At 45.1% G+C, this 7,253-nt stretch overlaps 1 protein-coding gene across 5 annotated transcripts in view; it reads left to right on the top strand.

Moving 5' to 3' along the window:
- The first annotated feature begins 551 nt into the window (after positions 1-551).
- STON1 (stonin 1) overlaps positions 552-7,253 on the top strand; it is a 56,544-nt gene continuing 49,842 nt past the window's right edge. For 2 of the 5 annotated variants that reach the window (XM_048842955.2, XM_048842954.2), the window contains exon 1: positions 552-821. The gene's annotated coding sequence lies outside the window, so the exon portion shown is untranslated. Of the gene's footprint in view, positions 822-850; positions 1,046-7,253 lie in introns of those variants that run through there. The other 3 variants (XM_048842957.2, XM_048842953.2, XM_075127181.1) reach the window with 2 other exon arrangements.

Raw genomic sequence — 7,253 nt, 5'->3', positions numbered from 1 at the left:
ATCATGAAAGTGACAGAAAGTGAAAATAATCAACAAACCAATGAAAGTGAATACACAAAGTGCTCTCAAAAGAACAAAGTAAAGTGAAAAAAGTTTTTTTTGGCTAACTTCTCTGTTACACCAATAGTAGGTGTTACTTGGTATGGTAGAAATAAAAAATTGTCAGAAAATACGATTTTCAAGTGGATGCTGTTTTGATCTATTTTACAGAGAGGGGATATTAATCATTACACCAATTTAGTCTATAAAACCTGCAATAACCTCTTTAACTTCCATCAGAATATTAGCCAGAGATGGGCCGAACAGACCTTGACATAGTCTCACCTGAACAGCAGCACTGTTTTAGTACTATACTGAAGTCCTAAGATTGTAGGGACCTAGCAGAGTAGCTGACAGGGGGCGCAAAAGGGGCAGCGCTCTAAAGGCAGCTGGGTACAAGCCAGTACTGGCGGCCACTTTTTACCAGTACGCTGTACCAGCCTGTATCGGCTTACTTTACCTCCTGAGCAAATTAAATGTGTAAAAACGCTGCGTGCCTATGATCATTGCGTCTTCCTCCGTAGGCTGGCTCCATCTTAGACGCTCAGATTCCCCGGCTGCGATCCAGGCTCCGAGCTTGGCCTATAGCCCGGCCTGTGGGGCTGCAGCCGCGGCGCCTAGGGCCCTCCCTGCAGCAGGGCTGAGAGCAGAGGAAGCTCCAGCCTCCTGCATTGTGCGCCGGCCCCCACTCCCTCCTCCTCCGCCAGTCTAGAGCGTGTCCTCCCGGGCGGTGGCCGACGTTAGCTAAGGCTGCGATCCCGGGCGCCGCGCAGTGCACACGGGTAAGGGGGTCCCGGCGCAACAGAGGCAGCAAGGCCCCGCCGGGGAGGGGGTACTGACTCCGGCCTGAGGCAGGGAGCAGCTGTCCGGCATGGGGTCCGACTGCAGCCGGAGCGGGCAGGGGGAGATGGGAGCCGTCAGTCCCCTTGCCCCTTGCGAGATTGGGCTGTTGCCTGGGGCGCTCTCTGCAGTGTTCGCCCCCTGGGGCACTCGGGAGACCTCCGGCGTGAGTTACTTTGTGAGTTACTTTGTGCCGTGGCCAGCAGGGCTGGGGAGAGACTGCGGCCAGGGCTGAGCTGCTGTGCGCGGCAGCTGAGCTGATCACTGCCGGGCCCGGGCCCTGGCCCTGGGCCACCCTTCCTGCGTGGGCTTCCCACTGGACTCCGCACCCTTTGCCAGGGTGGGAATGAGGCGGTGGGGCTCGGGCGGGAGCTGGAGCTTTAGGACCCTGGGAGTGGGAAAGGTCCCCTCCGCTGCTGGCTCGGACTAGTTGATTATGATTAGGCTTCTTGCGTTCGCTGAATAATTGCAGGCTAGTCAGGCAAGTCGTGTGCTTCCGTTCACAAAGTTGAAAATTGTCATTTGCAGCAAGTTGAACTTCATGCAAAGTGCAAACTCTCGCAGTAGCTGTTGAGAAGTGTAGTGTAGCTTGTGCACTAACAGGAACAGCACTAACTACTACCCTCCTCCCTGGTTGTGTGGAAAATGCCAATTTCTTTCTGAATGCTGCTGTTCCCAAAGTCACAGCTCAGGGGCGCCATTTCGGATTTTGGTTGGGGGGAGAGGGAGAGGGCAACTTTAACCGTGATTCCAAGGCCTCCTTAGGCACCTGACAACTCTAGGGTTTTGTTTTTCTGTTTTTTTTGCAGATAACTTAGAAATTACCTTAGAGAAGCACTGTATCTAATTCTTATATAAAAAGGGTGTTACCTGATAAGAGCACTGTATCTAATTCCTATATAAAAAGAGGATTTAATGAATATTAGACCCACTCAGGTCTAATACTAACACATGTTCTCACATCTTGTGTCAAGTCACTTAAGTAACACTGATTAGGTTTAAATGTTTTAGGTATATTCTTTGTTACTAACTCTTGAATACAACAATTGAAGCAAAATTGAAACAGAAAAATCTAGATTAGTTTCTATCACTTTTTTGAAGTTCAACAAATTTGGAATAGATCATTTAACTTTGGAAACATCTTACTAGGGCAAGTCCCCCATGAGTTTATACTGCACCTGCCTGGGGCTCTAGAGGTGTCACCTTATGACAAATAACAGACTAGAAACTAACCTTAAACAGGAGTGAAACTGACACTTTCAAGTCACTTTCACAGTATTGCCAATCCCAAATGTTCAAAAATCATGAATCAGGCTCATCAGAATCATGAGATTGGTTTTAAAATCGTGAGATTATGTGAAAATAACAGATTTGGAGTTCTTTTTATTTGCCTTCTACTTTTTGAGCCTTTAAGGTGCACTGGAGTCACATTTTGAAACTTTCTCCACAGCCACTGTGGAGGACTAGAAACTTAATTTTTTTTTAAGAATGAAGGCTGAAATCATCACATATCCACTTGACTCCAGGAGCTGGCGCTTTACAATTATCATGAGACTCATGACAAAATCATGAGAGTTGGAAACGCTGCTTTTACTTCTGTTTAAAAGCTAGTTTCTTTCCAGAAGCCTCTTAAACACAACACTACAGGGGGTTGCAGCTCTCACAGGAGAATATTTAAAACCAAACACCAAGAACATTTTATATTTTAAAGCTGAGAAAAAAACTGAGACTTCTGAGGTATATCAGGGCCACTGCAGGCTGGAAAAGAAAATAAACAGGCAGAGGAGATCTGGGGAGCTCTTCCTTTAGAAAGAAAGTTGGAGGGTCAAATCTTCTAGTCCTTAATCAACTAAAACTTGTGTTGCTATCAGTGCCTCCACTCAGATGTAAACATCACAGTGAACATGTGATAACATGTGTGGTCAATAACTATACACGCCATACTTAAATATCTGAGCCTCTTTTACAGGCTAAACTTCCATATCCTTAATCACCAGCCCTTTCTTACCTTAATCACCCTGTCTCTGTTTGTAAACACAATACTGACTCCCTGCCTCAGGGGCATCTCTCCTCTGCAGAACTTACATTTCACACTAAGGACTTGTCTACCCTGGCACTTTGCAGCACTGCAACTTTCTCGCTTATGGGGGTGAAAAAACACCCCCCTGAGTGCAGCAAGTTTCAGTGCTGTAAAGCATCAGTGTAGACAGTGCACCAGCGCAGGGAGCCACGCCCCTCGTGGAGGTGTTTTTTTAGAGCGCTGGGAGAGCTCTGCCACGACTACACAAGCCACATTAAAGTGCTGCCACGGCAGCACTTTAACGTGGCCAGTGTAGGCTAGCTCTAATGCTGTGCTGTAGTTAAGAGCTCCACCTGGGAGCTCGCATACCTTCTGTATGAAACTCGGGGGAGGGGGTTCTGCCTTTCCCTGTCCCCCCTCATTGATGCCCTTGGCAGAGCTTTCTGCCTGTCCCGTCTTTACATTTGCCAAAGGATGTCACTCTTAAACCTCTCCTATTTTAAATGATGGTGAACTTAATTGTGGTCCAAAGTTTAAAATATGTTAACCAGTTGCTTATCTGCCATATTGCTAGCTCTGGCATAAATTTTCCAAATTCTTTATTTTTGTGCTGTTTTATAAGAACTACACCAGAGTGCCAAACTTGTGGGGAACAAACAAATACTGCAGTTTATGTGAGGCCAGCTTCTGGACTTCAAATTAAAAATTCCAGGGCCAGATTTTCTGCTGGGATAACTCCACTGAAGTCAGTGGAGTTACACCAGCAGGGAATTTGTCTTCCACTGTTCAAGGAGGCTGCTTCCTGGAGAATATTATGAAAGCAAAGTAATGTGGGAGCCTAGACTTCCCACTAACATACTTGGAAAATGATTGATCAAATTCCTTGGTTTCTTTCTTGCCTGTTCAGTATTCACTAAATGTTTAACTTTTTTCAGCTTGCCTTGAGAGAAACAAGGTTTAGCACAGTAGTGTTCGTGCTACTGGCTGTAGTTAAAATTGTCAACATTTTCCATTATTAGTGAAATTTTCACGGTGGCTAAAATGTAGCCAGTAGTTCTGGCATGAGGGTTTATTTAGTTTAGTTTTAAAAATCTTATTTTTAAGAGATTTTGTTCTACCACTTTTATTACAGAAAGGTAAAGAAAAAAGTTCTGATTACATTCAGTGCCAAGCATCTTCAACTCCTGTGGAAGTCAATGAGACTTTGGGTGCTGAGCACCTTGCAGAATCAGGTCCAGAGAGTTAGTTTTACTGGTTTAAGGTGGAATGCTCATTTTGCTTATGTATGTATGCTTAAGATGGGATATTCTTTCTGCTTATGTATGTATATATAGTGTTCTGATATTTGTGGGAAATAAAAGACTAGTTTCCTAAACTTGTTGGAAAAAATATTAGATACAATCTTTCAAATATGAATGCCTAGAATTAAATTCCTAAGTCTATATTTAGACACTGAGTAAGTGGCGTTATCGTCCCTTTGTTGGAAAACTGATGGTGGCTTGCTCTTCCAACAAACAGGAGATAGTAAGATTCTGAAGGTCAAAGGCTGCTGGAAAATTGTTTCATTGCTACAAACAACAGCTCCGTTTACTTTTTCTTTTAGCCCTATTAAGCCTGCTAGTATTGAACGTTGGAGCTCTGCTTAGGCCTTGTCTACACTGCCACTTTAACTTGTATTGCTCGGGGGTGAAAAAACACCCCCCCGAGCAATACAAGTTTCAGCGCTGTAAAGTGGTAGTGTAGACAGTGCACCAGTGCTGGAAGCTGTGCTCCCAGAGCTGGTAGCTACTCCCCTTGTGGGGGTGGTTTTTTTATGGGTTTATTTTTTTTTTATGGTGCCGCGAGTACAACAGCCATGTTAAAGCGCTGCTGCAGCAGCACTGTGCTTTAACGTTGGTAGTGAAGACATATCTTACATCAGAGGAAACTAAGGGAAAGAGCCTTCTTTCCCCATCTGGAGGCTGAGCCTCTTATAAAATTATTACAATTTAAGGGAGGGAAAAAGTAGGTTTTTGGATAAGAATAAACTTTTGATTGTCTACAGCATTGAAAGTATGTATACAGCAACAAAACATTTTGTGACCTTCATGTAACAACATAAAATCAAACTACTTCTTTGAATATTTGCATGAATACCCTGATCGAAATGAGCACTTAATATTATACTGTATAAATAGCTGTGGTTGAGAGCATAAAAATAGTTTGGCCATCATAGAGTATGGCCAGAAGTTACACTGGAGCAATATTAGGATTATAAATCAAGCCAACAGGAAATTCCAAGTTAAGGCAGATATTCTGCCCTTACTTAACATACACATATGAACTCCCCTCCCCTTCCCGCCCCCAATAACAAGAACACAGAATTTCTGTGACTCTGAGTTTTTTGGCTTGTTGCAATCTTAATGGACCGAACTTTCAGGCAGGCCTGCCGAAATCTAGGCTTCTAAATCCGTATTTAGACATTGAACTTGCAGCCCGTATGAATATAAGCCTAGTGGCAGACTTACTTAATTAAGCAAGTTAAAGAGCAAAACTCCACAATGAACTTCCCCTTGCTTCATATAGTTGAGAAATGAGATTTTATTGCTCCAAATAATTCTTTCTACTTCAATAGTATTTTCTATTTAGGGATTTCAAAGCACTTCAAGGGTATAAGAGCAACACTATCAGTCACCCACAGTTTTTAAAGTTTTCTTGATAGGTATAAATATCACTCTCCCTACCGCCTTTAAGCCAGTCAGTGCAGCAAACATGTATCTTAAAAACATACACATCTCCACCCCAACTAAAACAGCAAATTATACATCTGGATGTGAATCCAAATTAGGCTCTTCTAGGGACCAGTTTTGATAGTTACTGACAGTGCACTCATCAAAAATTTGGTCTGAGTGAAGGCTATGAAGAAGCCATTGTCAGTAAATGTAAAAATATTGTGCTATACATTTATCTAATTAAACATATAACAATATAATTGTGCAGATTTCCTCTCACACTGGTATACCCTGTGATAACTGTTTTAAAGGCTTTAAGAAAGGCACTTGTGGTGTTCCTGTGTAGTTTAGGAGAGAGCATTGATCTGTTGAAAATATTAATTATAGCCCACATACAATGCTTTTCACACTGAAAGAGCTGCACAAACATGAAATAGTGTATTAGCCAGTAAAAATATATTAGCACTTTACATTTTCCTCTTGGCTGCTAAAATGTGGCATAGTTTGAAATGCTGGTTCAAAAACTGACTATTGTATAGCATGAGAAAGTAGCATATTACATTACTCCAGGAACACTGTCCAGTTCAGAGCCATATTATAAATAGTTTCCTTACCTTTGTTATTAATAACAGCTTGCTGTAGATTATTAAAGATGGAAGCATTTAAAAACATCCTTTTCCTCATTTATTCTGTTTGTAACCTTTTGCACATCACTCAGCTTGGACAGTACAAATACCAGCTGAAAGGCCAGTTTTATAGTTGTTGTCCCCCCCTCCCCCTCCACAATTATCAATTACTGGTTCTCATGCACTGCACTGGTGTTTAAGTGTTTGGGTCCTTAATATTCTTCTAGAACAGGGGTGGGCAAACTTTTTGGCCTGAGGGCTGCATCTGGGTGTGGAAATCTATGCAGGGCCATAAATGTAGGGCTGGGGTAAGGGGTTGGGGTGTGTGAGGGAGTGTGAGGTGTGGGAGCGGGTGTGGTGTGCAGGAAGGGGCTCAGGGAAGGGGGTTGGGGTGCAGGAGGGGTGCAGGGTGCAGCAGGGGGTTAGGGTGCAGGATGGGGTGTGGAGTGTGGGAGGGGGCTCAGGGCAGGAGTTGGGTTGCAGGAGGGGTGCGGCAGAGGGCTCAAGGCAGGGGGTTAGGGGACTCAGGGCAGGGGGTTGTGGTGCAGGCTGCAGGAGGAGTTTGGAGTGCGGATCCGGCCTGGCTCCACTTACGTCGAGCGGCTCCCTGCCTGCCCTGGTCCCGCGCCACTCCTGGAAGTGGCCAGCATGTCCAGCAGTGGCTCCTTGGCGCGGGGTGGGGCAGGCGACTCTGCTGTGCACTGCCCTCACCTGCGGGTACCACCCCCGAAGCTCCCATTGGTCACAGTTCCCTGTTCCCGGCCAATGGAAGCTGCGGGGGGCAGTGCCAGCAGGGGAGGGCAGCATAGGGAGCCCTCTGCCCCCCTTCCCCAGGGGCCACAGGGATGTGGTGCCGGCCACTTCTGGGAGCAGCGCGGGGCCAGGGCAGGCAGGGAGCCTGCCTTAGTCCCGCTGCACTGGGGTCTGGCAATCCCGTGGGCCAGATTGAAGGCCCTAGTTTGCCTTCCCTCTTCTAGAAGAATGTTTAATTGTAAAGACAATGGAATGGCTGATATG

Source organism: Caretta caretta, chromosome 3 (genome assembly GCF_965140235.1).
Source record: "Caretta caretta isolate rCarCar2 chromosome 3, rCarCar1.hap1, whole genome shotgun sequence".
Classification (NCBI taxonomy): domain Eukaryota; kingdom Metazoa; phylum Chordata; order Testudines; family Cheloniidae; genus Caretta; species Caretta caretta.
The sequence above is the reverse complement of the archived record's forward strand: the minus strand, read 5'-3'. Positions and strand labels throughout refer to the sequence as shown.